General features: G+C 47.4%; 1 pseudogene; it reads left to right on the plus strand.

Annotated features, from left to right (window-relative positions):
• The first annotated feature begins 12,306 nt into the window (after positions 1-12,306).
• On the plus strand, positions 12,307-12,404 carry LOC119939884 (annotated as a pseudogene).
• The last annotated feature ends 228 nt before the right edge of the window (positions 12,405-12,632 follow it).

The following is a 12,632-nucleotide window of genomic DNA, read 5'->3' on the forward strand; positions in this document are numbered from 1 at the left end:
GATCGTTTTGGGTAGAGAGTAAGCATGTTGTATTATTAGAATAATAATGATGATGACATTTATTAAGTGCTTACTATATGCAAAGCAGTGTTCTATGCCCTGGGGAGGTTGCAAGGTAATCAGGTTGTCCCACGGGGGGCTCACAGTCTTAGTCCTCATTTTACAGATGACGTAACTGAGGAACTGAGAAATTAAGTGACTTGCCCAAAGTCACAGAGCTGACATTTGGCAGAGCCTGGATTTGAACCCATGAACTCTGACTCCAAAGCCCGTGCTCTTTTCACTGAGCCACGCTGCTTCTCTTGTTATACTGTACTCTCCCAAGCATTAGTACAGTGCTCTACACTCCGAGCTCTGCTCTGAGCTCAATAAATATTCATTCATTCAATCGGGTTGATTGAGCACTTACTATGTGCAGAGTACTAAGCTGATTAACTGACTGATAATAATAATAACGGTGTTTATCGAGCTCTCGGCGGACACATAAGGCAAGGATATACCAAACCTACAAGGCAACCTGAAGGACCCAAATTCCTTCTCACACACAAAATTACAGGTAAACATACATGTATCCAAACACATAATGCCCTCACATGTATTCCCTCTCAGTCACAGACCGGGGTTCTCCCACAGAATGACAGTTGCACAGAGTCATTCGTATTTATCGAGTGCTTCCTGGGTACAGAGCACCGTGCTAATCACTTGGGAGAATACAATACAAACAAGTAGGTAGACACATAAACACATAAGTGTATCTAGTCACTCATTCGGCTCTTCCTTGACCCCAAACCTGTTCCCTAGGGAGAGATGGAGAACATTCCCCACTGTTCCCTACCTAGATGTCCCCCTTCTTTAAAGTCTGGGATTTGATCCCTGGTTTTCCAACCCTGCCCTGAGCATGCGCACACACACGTGCGCACAAACACACGCACAGCTGCGGGCCCAGGGAATCCGATTGCAGCTGTCTCTATACCAGGGAAACGAACTGCAGAGAGAATTACATACGTCGCCTCGTGCTTGGCAGAGGGCTGGGAGAAATGATTAATCGATGGTATTTACCAATGCTTCCTGTGTGTGGAGCACTAGACTAAAGCGTTCAGGAGAGGACAATCCAACAGAGTTGGTAGACACGTTCCCTGACTACAACGAGCTGACAATCTAGGGGGATGGAAAGATGACGGGGCGTTTATGAGGGGACGATGGAGGGAGGATGGAGGGACAATGGAGCGGTGATGGAGGGATGATGGAGGGCCGATGGAGGGCTGATGAAGGGATTTCAGCGAGACGATGGAGGGGGTGTCCTGGAGTAAATAGCAGATGAGTGCTGGTCCAGGTACAAAGACCATGCGGCTGAGAACCTGAGCGGAGGAAGTGATTCTAGTACTAGTGGCTTGTTCTGTGGCACCTGCCACTGTCTCATCCCTGCTGAAGCCTGCTTTCTGCTCCTACAAACCCTCCTGCAATGCAGACCTGGTCCGAACTTCAACCTGGGGGACGAGTACGAGATTCTCCACAGACTCACTACGGGCTGCTGGCCTCTCTTCGCCCTTCCATCCTCACCCCAGGGTGCACTCACCAGGGCAGCGTAGGGCTGGGGGTCACCGACGTCTGCCAGGCTGGGCTAGGCCCCTGTCACCCCTCTCACTGCTGGGTTTGGTCAGCCAAGGAGGTACATCTAGGAGCCCTCAGCCCCGCTCCGCTCTCCCACGGACATTGACATACTTCTGCAGATGGACCCCGTCCCCAAAGATAAAGCAGCCACCGCTCTGAGGATAATACCTGGAGGTCCGGATCGGGGCCCAAAAGAAGTGAAGTGACTTGCCCAATGTCACACACCAGATAAGTGGCAGACCTGGGATTAGAACCCAGGTCCTCTTGAATCCCTGGTCCATGCTCCTTACACTGACATCATTTTTAATATAGAGAAACTGTGATTCTCACCCTAGTCATCCAGTTCCCTATTGAAATTTCCCTCACATGTCTCCTGCTCCTCTCCGGAGTCTCCGGGCCTGTTCCGGGCTGGGGAGCACCGACCTCTGCTGAGAGGCTCACTCCATCTCGTCGGTCCTGGACGCTGACGGTGATGACAGGCGAGGGGTGAGAGCTGTCAGTATCCTTGCTCCCCTTCTTGGCTCTCCAGAGGCCTGCACCGTCCCCTCAAACGATGTCCCGGTTATTTCCTGGGGGATTCCCTGTGGGAGGACGGGCCCTGGGCTCCGCTGAGACAGCTGATTGTCCGGGAATCTCGGAAAGGCCCGGATCGTGGGCTCTCAGTGGTCCCGGCCCCCACAAGCTAAATGACTGTCCGGCCCCACGTGGTTCCCACTCTGGGACTCCTTCCTGTGACAACATCAAGAGACTAATCATCATTCCCTTTCTGTGATTAATAATAGCGTTCTGGTTAAGCTCTGAGGTTTGGAGCTTCAATCCATGCCAGAGCTTGGCACCTTCTGAAATCTGCAGCAATCCATCTTAGACATTGCCTTCTAGACTGTGAGCTCATCATGGGCAGGGAATGGGAATATGTCTACCAACCCTCTGATAATGTTATATCGTACTCTCCCAATCGCTTAGTGAATGCAAAGTGTATGAACTTGAAAAGGAGAAATTCGTTTCCTACAGATACTCCTCCTGTTTAGTAGTTCACTTCAGGCCCTCAAGGCCTCTGAAATGAGAATGAATAGAGTATACTGGTGGTGAAAGGGAGAAATTTGTTTCATGCAAAAAAAACAACAACATCTGCTTTGATTTCTCTCCATATGGTCTTCAGGCCTAAAAAGAAAATACGCTAAGCTAAGCTAAGCTTAGCGCTTAGCATATTAATAAATATGATTGATATGCATTATTTCATTCATTCATTCATTCAATCATATTTATTGGGCGCTTACTGTGTGCAGAGCACTGTACTAAGCGCTTGGGAAATACATGTCGGCAACGTATAGAGACGGTCCCTACCCAACAATGGCTCTTAAATCCTCATTCTGCAGAAAAGGGAACCAAGGACCAGAAAAGTTAAGTGAATTATCCAAGGGCACAGAGCAGGTACATGGCAGAGCCACCTATCTGCATTCTCCATTCCTCCCAAGCTCACCATCTCCTTCCCAACTCCCCCCACTCAGACCCATACCTCACCTCCTTTCCCTAGCTTGGAATTCCCTCTCCTTTCATATCCACCCGACCACAGGGCTTCCCATATTCAAAACTCCTTCCCAAAACTCTATTAAATACATGGAACTTTATCTGATTATTTCTTCATAATGGTAAGTGGTAAGTGTTTACTATATTCTAGGGACCCGTCTAAGCACTGAAGAACATACAAGCTAGTCAGATTGGACATAGTCCCTGTCCCACAGAGGACTTCCAGTATTAATCCCCATTTTACAGATGAGGTAGTTGAGGCAAGAAGTGAAATGACTTGCCCAAGGTTACATGGCAGACAAGTGGTGGAGGAAGAATTAGAACTCATGTCCTCTGACTCCCAGGTCCATGCTCTATCAACTGGGCTGTGCTGCTTCCCTGTGTTTCCCTGTCTCAGGGCGCTTAATTGTTTCAGTCTGGGCCCGTGTAAAAACAAAACCTTCTCCTTAATAGTAATAATAACAATAATAATAATTGTGGTATTTGATAAGCGTTTATTATGTGCCAGGCACTGTACTAAGCACTGGAGTGGATAGAAGCAAATTGGGTCATACTAGTCCCTGTCTCACATGGGCTCACAGTCTCAACCCCCATTTCACTGATGAGGGAACTGAGGTCGAGAGAAGTGAGATCAATGAATCAATCGTATTTATTGAGCGCTTACTGTGTGCAGAGCACTGTACTAAGCGCTTGGGAAGTACAAGTTGACAACTTATAGAAACAGTCCCTACGCAACAGTGGGCTCACAGTCTAAAAGGGGGAGACAGAGAACAAAACCAAACATACTAACAAAATAAAATAAATAGAATAGATATGTACAAGTAAAATAAATAAATGGAGTAATAAATATGTACAAACATATATACATATATACAGGTGCTGTGAGGGAGGGAAGGAGGTAAGATGAGGGGGATGGAGAGGGGGACGAGGGGGAGAGGAAGGAAGGGGCTCAGTCTGGGAAGGCCTCCTGGAGGCGGTGAGCTCTCAGCAGGGCCTTGAAGGGAGGAAGAGAGCTAGCTTGGCGGATGGGCAGAGGGAGGGCATTCCAGGCCACGGGGATGACGTGGGCCGGGGGTCGATGGCGGGACAGGCGAGAACGAGGCACGGTGAGGAGATTAGCGGCGGAGGAGCGGAGGGTGCGGGGTGGGCTGTAGAAGGAGAGAAGGGAGGTGAGGTATGAGGGGGCGAGGTGATGAAGAGCCTTGAAGCAGAGGTTGAGTAGTTTCTGCCTGATGCGCAGATTGATTGGTAGCCACTGGAGATTTTTGAGCAGGCGAGAAACATGTCCAGAGCGTTTCTGGACAAAGACAATCCGGGCAGCAGCAAGAAGTATGGATTGAAGCGGAGAGAGACACGAGGATGGGAGATCATAGAGAAGGCTGATGCAGTAGTCCAGACGGGATAGGATGAGAGCTTGAACGAGCAGGGTAGCGGTTTGGATGGAGAGGAAAGGGCGGATCTTGGCAATGTTGCGGAGCTGAGACCGGCAGGTTATGGTGACGGCTTGGATGTGAGGGGTGAATGAGAGAGCGGAGTCGAGGATGACACCAAGGTTGTGGGATTGTGAGACGGGAAGGATGGTAGTGCCGTCAAAAGAGATGGGAAAGTCAGGGAGAGGGCAGAGTTTGGGAGGGAAGACAAGGAGTTCAGTCTTGGACATGTTGAGTTTTAGGTGGCGGGCAGACATCCAGATGGAGATGTCCTGAAGGCAGGATGAGGTGCGAGCCTGGAGAGAGGGGGAGAGAGCAGGGGCAGAGATGTAAATCTGGGTGTCATCAGCGTAGAGATGATAGTTGAAGCCGTGGGAGCGAATGAGAGGCCCGCCCGCCATCACACCGCGAGACGCCCGGGACTCCGTTCCCGAGAGGCCCGCCCGCCATCACACCGCGAGGCCTTGCTGCTCCCGGAAGGATCCTCTCCTCAGAGCGCCGCCATAGACGCCCGGGACTCCGTTCCCGAGAGGCCCGCCCGCCATCACACCGCGAGACGCCCGGGACTCCGTTCCCGAGAGGCCCGCCCGCCATCACACCGCGAGGCCTTGCTGCCATGCCCATCACCCCCGCCAGCTCTTCCGTACATTCAACTCCCTTCTCAGGCCCCCGGTTCCTCCCCCTCCTCCTTCCCTCACCCCCAACGATCTGGCCTCCTACTTCATTAAAAAAATTAAATCCATCAGGTCCGACCTCCCCAAAGTCTCTTCCCCCCTCTCTCCAACCCCCCGGCTCTCAACACTCTCTGCTACTCTCCCATCCTTCCCAGCGGTATCCTCAGAGGAACTCTCCTCCCTCCTCTCAAGTGCTACTCCGGCCACCTGTGCTTCTGACCCCATTCCCTCTCATCTTATGAAATCTCTCGCTCCATCCCTTCTCCCCTCCTTAACTTCCATCTTCAACCACTCACTCTCCACTGGTTCCTTCCCCTCTGCCTTCAAACATGCCCATGTCTCTCCCATCCTAAAAAAACCCTCTCTTGACCCCACCTCACCTTCTAGTTATCGTCCCATATCCCTCCTACCATTCCTTTCCAAACTCCTTGAACGAGTTGTCTACACGCGCTGCCTAGAATTCCTCAACAACAACTCTCTCCTCGACCCCCTCCAGTCTGGCTTCCGTCCCCTTCATTCCACGGAAACTGCGCTCTCAAAGGTCACCAATGACCTCCTGCTTGCCAAATCCAACGGCTCATACTCTGTCCTAATCCTCCTCGACCTCTCAGCTGCCTTTGACACTGTGGACCACCCCCTTCTCCTCAACACGTTATCTGACCTTGGCTTCACAGACTCCGTCCTCTCCTGGTTCTCCTCTTATCTCTCCGGTCGTTCTTTCTCAGTCTCTTTTGCAGGCTCCTCCTCCCCCTCCCATCCTCTTACTGTGGGGGTTCCCCAAGGTTCAGTGCTTGGTCCCCTTCTGTTCTCAATCTACACTCACTCCCTTGGTGACCTCATTCGCTCCCACGGCTTCAACTATCATCTCTACGCTGATGACACCCAGATCTACATCTCTGCCCCTGCTCTCTCCCCCTCCCTCCAGGCTCGCATCTCCTCCTGCCTTCAGGACATCTCCATCTGGATGTCCGCCCGCCACCTAAAGCTCAACATGTCGAAGACTGAGCTCCTTGTCTTCCCTCCCAAACCTTGTCCTCTCCCTGACTTTCCCATCTCTGTTGACGGCACTACCATCCTTCCCGTCTCACAAGCCCGCAACCTTGGTGTCATCCTCGACTCCGCTCTCTCATTCACCCCTCACATCCAAGCCGTCACCAAAACCTGCCGGTCTCAGCTCCGCAACATTGCCAAGATCCGCCCTTTCCTCTCCATCCAAACCGCTACCCTGCTAATTCAAGCTCTCATCCTATCCCGTCTGGACTACTGCACTAGCCTTCTCTCTGATCTCCCATCCTCGTGTCTCTCTCCACTTCAATCCATACTTCATGCTGCTGCCCGGATTATCTTTGTCCAGAAACGCTCTGGACATATTACTCCCCTCCTCAAAAACCTCCAATGGCTACCGATCAATCTGCGCATCAAGCAGAAACTCCTCACCCTGGGCTTCAAGGCTCTCCATCACCTCGCCCCCTCCTACCTCACCTCCCTTCTCTCCTTCTACTGCCCAGCCCGCACCCTCCGCTCCTCCACCACTAATCTCCTCACTGTACCTCGCTCTCGCCTGTCCCGCCATCGACCCCCGGCCCACGTCATCCCCCGGGCCTGGAATGCCCTCCCTCTGCCCATCCGCCAAGCTAGCTCTCTTCCTCCCTTCAAGGCCCTGCTGAGAGCTCACCTCCTCCAGGAGGCCTTCCCAGACTGAGCCCCTTCTTTCCTCTCCCCCTCGTCCCCCTCTCCATCCCCCCGTCTTACCTCCTTCCCTTCCCCACAGCACCTGTATATATGTATATATGGTTGTACATATTTATTACTCTATTTATTTATTTATTTATTTATTTTACTTGTACATTTCTATCCTACTTATTTTATTTTGTTGGTGTGTTTGGTTCAGTTCTCTGTCTCCCCCTTTTAGACTGTGAGCCCACTGTTGCGTAGGGACTGTCTCTATGTGATGCCAATTTGTACTTCCCAAGCGCTTAGTACAGTGCTCTGCACATAGTAAGCGCTCAATAAATACGATTGATTGATTGATTGATTGCTATAATTTTGTACTCTCCTAATTGCTTAGTAGTATTCTGCACACAGTAAGAACTTAATAAACATGATTAATTGATTAGGATACGTTTTCTGGTTAGCATTAGGGTAAGGGCTAGATCTAGGGTTAGGGTTTGGGTTAGGTTTAGGATTAAGGTTTGGGTTTGGGCTAAGGTTTGGACTAGGTTTAGGTTTAGGGTTAGGGTTAGGGTTTGGTGGGGTTAGGGTTGAGGTTAGGGCCAAGGCTAGAGTTAAGATTAGTGTTAGATTTAGGGTTAGGGTTATGGCTAGGGCTAATGTTGGGTTTAAGACTAGGGTTAGGATTAGGGTTATCACTATGGTTAGGGTTAGAGTTGGGTTTAGTGATAGGATTAGGATTAAGAATAGGATTAGAAATAGGCATAGGGTTAAGAAAAACAGCAGGATCAAGTCAGGGCAATGCGGAAGGGAGTGGGAGTAGAGGAAAGCGGGCTTAGTTAGGGAAGGCCTCTTGGAAATGTGACTTCAATAAGGCTTTGAAGGGGCGATGAGTCATTGTCTGATTTGAGGAGGGAGGGTGTTCCTGGCCAGAGGCAGAGTGTGGGTGAGGGGTCAATGGCGAAATAGATCAATTAATCCATCAATCATATTTATTGAGCGCTTACTGTGTGCAGGGCACTGTACTACCCTCTGCCCATCTGCCAAGCTAGATCTCTTCCTCCCTTCAAGGCCCTACTGAGAGCTCACCTATTCCAAGAGGCCTTCCCAGACTGAGCCCTTTCCTTCCTCTCCCCCTCGTCCCCCTCTCCATCACCCCCCATCTTACCTCCTTCCCTTCCCCACAGCACCTGTATATATGTATATATGTTTGTACATATTTGTTACTCTATTTATTTATTTATTTATTTTACTTGTACATATCTATTCTATTTATTTTATTTTGTTAGTATGTTTGGTTTTGTTCTCTGTCTCCCCCTTTTAGACTGTGAGCTCACTGTTGGGTAGGGACTGTCTCTATATGTTGCCAATTTGCACTTCCCAAGCGCTTAGTACAGTGCTCTGTACACAGTAAGCGCTCAATAAATACGATTGATGATGATGATGGAAGTACAAGTTGGCAACATATAGAGACGGTCCCTACCCAACAGTGGGCTCACAGTCTGGAAGGGGGAGACAGAGAACAAAACCAACCATGTTAACAAAATAAAATAAATAGAATAGATATGTACAAGTAAAATAAATAAATAAATAGAGTAATAAATATGTACAAACATATATACATATATACAGGTGCTGTGGGGAAGGGAAGGAGGTAAAACGGTGGGGATTAGAAGCCTAGTATTAGAGAACCAAGGTGTGCAAGCTGGGTTAGAAGGAGAATAGCGAGGTGAGGTAGGAGAGGACATGGTGATTAAATACTGTAAAGAAAACTGGGAGGAGTTTATATTTGATGCAAGGTGGATGGGAAATCACTGGAATTTTTGAGGAGTGGGGAAATATATCCTGACCCCAACCTTAACGCTAACTATAATCCTAGTCTCAGGACTAGGCCAAGTCCTAACCCTGACCCTAAGCCTTACTCTGACTAACCCTAACCCTAACCCTAACCTTTACCGTAATTATAGTCCTAGCACTAGGACTGGTCCTAACCCTAAACCTAACAATAACCCTAACCCTAACCCCTTTCCATAACCCTAAACCTAGGACTAATCCTAAACATAATAATAATAATAATAGCAATAACAATAATAATAATAATAATAATAATAGTATATGTTAAGTGCTTACTAAGTGCCAAGCACCGTTCTAAGCACTGGGGAGGTTACAAAGTGATCAGGTTGTCCCATGGGGGGCTCACAGTTTTAATTGCCATTTTACAGATGAGAGAACTGAGGCACAGAGAAGTTAAGTGACTTGCCCAAAGTCACACAGCTGACAGTTGGCAGAGCTGGGATTTGAACCCATGACCTCTGACTCCAAAGCCCGTGCTCTTTCCACTAACCTTAACCATTGAAGTTAGCCCTAACCCTAGCCATAGCACTGTCCCTTAGGCCTAATCCTAACCCTATATCAAACACTAACCCTAATCCTAACCCTAGATTAAACCTAACCCTAACTCTAACCCTAGCCCTAGCCTTAAACTTTACCTTAACCCTAATCCTAAACTTAAAAATAAATCAAGCCCTAGGCCTAGCTCTAACCCTAATCTTAACACTAGCCCCTTAACCCTAACACTAACCTGACAACTAACCCTGTCCCTATGTTTTATTCTACTCCCAGACCCAACACTAAACCTAACCCTAAAAGTAGTTCTATCCTTAAACTTAATGCAATATTTAACACTAACCCTATTCATAACCCTAACCCTAGCAGTAGCCCAAACCCTAACCTTAAACTTAACCCTAACCCTAACCCTAACCCCAGCCCAAACGTAACCCAAACACTAGCCCTAGCCCTAATCTTAATTCTAACCATAACCTTATCCCCTAAACCTAGCCCTAACCCTAAGCCTTACCTTATCACTAGCCCTAACCCTTGCCCTAAGCACTAGCCCTAACCCTAATACTAGCCCTAGGCCCAATGGTAACGCTCAAAATGAGCCTAGACCTAACCCAAACTCTAAAACTAACCCTAACCCTAAATCTAGCCGTATGGCTCAGTGGAAAGAGCCCGGGCTTTGGAGTCAGAGATCATGGGTTCAAATTCCGGCTCTGCCAACTGTCAGCTGTGTGACTTTGGGCATGTCACTTAACTTCTCTGGGCCTCAGTTACCTCATCTGCAAATGGGGATAAAAACTGTGAGCTTCCCGTGGGACAACCCGATCACTTGGTAACTTTCAAGCGCTTAGAATAGTGCTTTGCACATAGTAAGCACTTAACAAATACCATCATTATTATTATTATCTAGCCGTAAATGTGGCTCTACTCCTAGCCATAGTCCTACTCCTAGCTCTACCATTATTCCTACCACTAACACTAACCCTAATAGTAACAGGAAACCCAAACCTAACCCTAAACCTAGCCCTAATATTAACTCTGATCCTATCCCTTACCCCAGGCCTATTCACAACCCTAGCCCTACCACCAATGTTAACCCTAATCCTAACCATGATTCTAAATTTAACCCTATCCCTAGACCTATCTCTAGCCTAAACCCTGACCTAAACCTTGCACTACCTCTAATAATTATGGTATTTGTTAAGCACTTACAATGTGCCAAGCACTGTTCTTGGAATAATCAGACTGTCCCTCATGGAGCTCATGTGCTCTTTCCACTAAGCCACGTTGTCCTAGAGTTAATACTAAACCTAACCCTGACTCTGTGGAGACATACCTAGGTAACCCTAGATAACCCTATCCCTACCCCTAACCCTGACATTAATCTTATCCCTAAACCTAATTCCAACCTTTACACTAAACCTAGCCCTAACTCGAACCCTAATACAAATCCTAGCCTTAACGTGTACTCTAACCATAACTCTAGACCTAATCTAACCCTAACGCTAACCCTAAACCTGAATTGCAACAAAACCCTAAAACTAACCTTAACCCTAACCATAGCCCTAACCCTAGCCTCAACCCTAACCCTACAACTAGCTCTTGCCCTAATCCTAACCCTACACCTAGCTCTTGCTCTTACCTTAACCCAGATCCTAAAACTAACCCAAACTCTAATCCTAGCTCTAACAGTAACTCTAACACTAATAATCCTATCCTTAGCTCTAACCCTCAACCTAACTCTAGCCCTAACCTTAAACCTAACCCTAACACAAACCTTCTCCTTAACCGTAACCTTAGCCTTAGTCCTAGCACTATCTCTAAGCCCTAGCCTTAACCTTAATCCTAATCTTAATGCTAAACTTCACCATAACCCTAACCCTAACCCAAAACCTGATTCTAATCCCAACTCTAATGCTAGAACTAGGCCCAGCCCAAACTTTAACATTAATCCTAGACCTAAGGCCTAACCTTGGGCCTAACGCTCACCCTAAACCTAACGTCAACTCTATGCCTAACTGCAATCCTAAACCCAACATTAGCCTTAATCCTAACCCTAACTTCAACCCAAAGCCCAACCCTAACCTAACCCTAAGGCTAACACAATCTCTGATACTAAAACAGTCCTAAATTTAAATCTAACCCAAACCCTTACCCTATAGCTAGCCCAAACCCTTGACCAAACCTTAACTTTGGCCTAACCCTAACTATAACACTATCTTTATCCCTAACTCTAGCCCTAAACCAGCCCTAGCCCTATCCTTATTTCTAACTCTATCCCTGGCCCTAACTTCTAACCCTAACCCTAACCATAACCCTAAACCTAAACCTAATGCTAAACCTGATCCTAACACTAAAAGTAATTGTAATGCTAACCCTAATGGTAACTCTAACTTCAACTCTAACCCGTGTCCTAGGCCTAAATCTAGCCCTAGCCTTAACTCTACCCCTCACCCTAACCTTAACCATAATCCTAACCATAACCCTAGCCCTAGGCCTAGTCCTAGACGTAACCATGACCCTAGCCTTATGATTACTGTTAAGACTAAAAGTAATTCTAGCCCTAACACAAACTCTAAACCTGACTGCAACCCTAATCTTAACCTTAGCCTGAACCCTAACCCTGACCCTAAACCTAACCTTATCCCAAACCTAGCCCTAGTGCTAATGCAAATCATAACCCTAAAACTAATTCTAGCCCTACTCTTAACTCTAGCCCTATCCCCAACCCTAACCGAACCATAGTCATAACCCTAACCCTAATTTTAACCATAAACTTAAAACCTAAACCCAATCCTAAAACTAATCCTAACCACATCATCAAACCTAACCATCACCCTAACCCTAAACCTATTCCTACTCCTGTCCTTAACCATAACCCTAAACCTACTCCTAATCCTGTCCCTAACCCTAACCCTCATCCTCAACCTCACTGTAACCCTTGCCCTAACCCTCACTCAAATTTTAGTCCTAAAACTTACTCTAATCCTATCACTAACCTTAGCTTTAACACTCACCCTAATCCAAAGCCTATATCTAGCTCTAGCCCTACTGCAAACCCTAACTGTGCCATAATGGAACGATACAGAGAAGATTAGCATGGCCCCTGCGCATGGATGACACGCAAATTCGTGAAGCGTTCCATATTTTTACATATTTATTACTCTATTTATTTATTTATTTATTTATTTTACTTGTACCTATCTATTCTATTTATTTTATTTTGTTAGTACGTTTGGTTTTGTTCTCTGTCTCCCGCTTCTAGACTGTGAGCCCCCTGTTGGGTAGGGATTGTCTCTATATGTTGCCAGCCTGTCCTTCCCAAGCGCTTAGTACAGTGCTCTGCACACAGTAAGCGCTCAATAAATACGATTGATTG

Source organism: Tachyglossus aculeatus, chromosome 17, assembly GCF_015852505.1.
Source record: "Tachyglossus aculeatus isolate mTacAcu1 chromosome 17, mTacAcu1.pri, whole genome shotgun sequence".
NCBI classification, from domain to species: domain Eukaryota; kingdom Metazoa; phylum Chordata; class Mammalia; order Monotremata; family Tachyglossidae; genus Tachyglossus; species Tachyglossus aculeatus.